Here is a 1354-nt window from a genome sequence, read left to right as displayed (position 1 = left end):
TGTGTGTGTGTGTGTGTGTGTTTTCTTTGGTCTGTCTCTCAATCCTTTGAAGATACCTAAAGATAATTCTTTTGAATTCCTTATCAGAGAGTTCCAAGGTTGCTTCTTCAGGGATGTGTTCTGGGTTTGTATCCTTCTCCCTGTTTCTGCCACTTTATCCTGCTTCTTTGTGTGGACTGTGATGGTCTGTTGTCTCCAAAGCATTGTGGCATTGTTGTATTTAGATTGTTGTGCCCAGATCTTGAATCCCCAAAAACCACAAAGTAGGATTCCACTGCAAAAGCATAGGGGTTGTTTATTCAAGCTTGAGCTTGGACTCTCAACCGTCACTGATGCAGCCATTCAGGATTGAGAGCCCCGAACTCAGGGGTAATGGGGTCTTTATAGGGGGTACAGCAGGAAGGAGGAAGTTTCAATCAGAAAATTACAGGATTGGTTGACATTTTCCAAGTTGCTAGTTGTTCCTACTTGATTGGCTCTGTCTGGTGGGCCAAAGCCACCAACTGTCATTTCTAACTACTTGCTTGGCTCTGCCTGGTGGGCTAAAGCCACCAACTGTCATTTCTAGCTATTTTAGGTAAGGTATTTCGCTACCATTTACTGATTGGTTGTTGCTAAGGAGAATGCTTGGGTATCGATGAGGTGGGGGTAGTCAGGACTCTTTGTGGTTTTTCCAGTAACTAAGTGGAGTATGTGCTAAGGTATATTGCAAAAATGGCTACACATATGCAGGGTGGTTATATAGAAACATGGCCTCACAAAATCTCTGTTAACTGTTTGTGAAGAGCAGCCAAGGGTGATTCAGGCTCTTCTTGGTGGTTTTTTATCATTGGCTGGTTGGTGGAGAAGTAGGTAGTGGCTCTCATTCAGTAAGTGAAGTTGCAGGAGGTGTGGGTGTAGTTGTGTCTTATTGGGACTACTGTTGTCTCCCACTCAGTTAAACACAAATTACAATTGAATAACCATCAAAAAACTAAAAGCACATGGACAAAAATCACACCATGTAATCACACAGGAATAGTTGCCAAAAAAAGAATAAAGGGAAAAAGGAGAAGAAGAAACAACAAAACCTGTAATATCTGGGGATAGGACACTAAGAGAAAAAAAAGTAGAGATGGAAAATAATGAACAAAAAAAATTTGAAAATGGAAAAAGAAAAACAAGGAACAAGGTTAACCATGAGAAAAAATGGGAAAAAAAGAAAAATTTCAACCAAGAACAGGGAAAAGAAAAAATGCTGACAACTAGTACCTGGGAGGGGAAGATTAAGAATAATAATAAAAAGGACAAAAGTATTAATAATAATTGTTGTTTTAAAACAGACAAATACAAGCAGACTATCACCAGAAAAAAG

The sequence above is a fragment of the Orycteropus afer genome, unplaced genomic scaffold (assembly GCF_000298275.1).
Source record: "Orycteropus afer afer isolate SDZICR_OR568_19922 unplaced genomic scaffold, OryAfe1.0 scaffold00050, whole genome shotgun sequence".
In the NCBI taxonomy this organism is placed as follows: Eukaryota; Metazoa; Chordata; class Mammalia; order Tubulidentata; family Orycteropodidae; genus Orycteropus; species Orycteropus afer.
Note: the sequence above shows the minus strand (reverse complement) of the source record.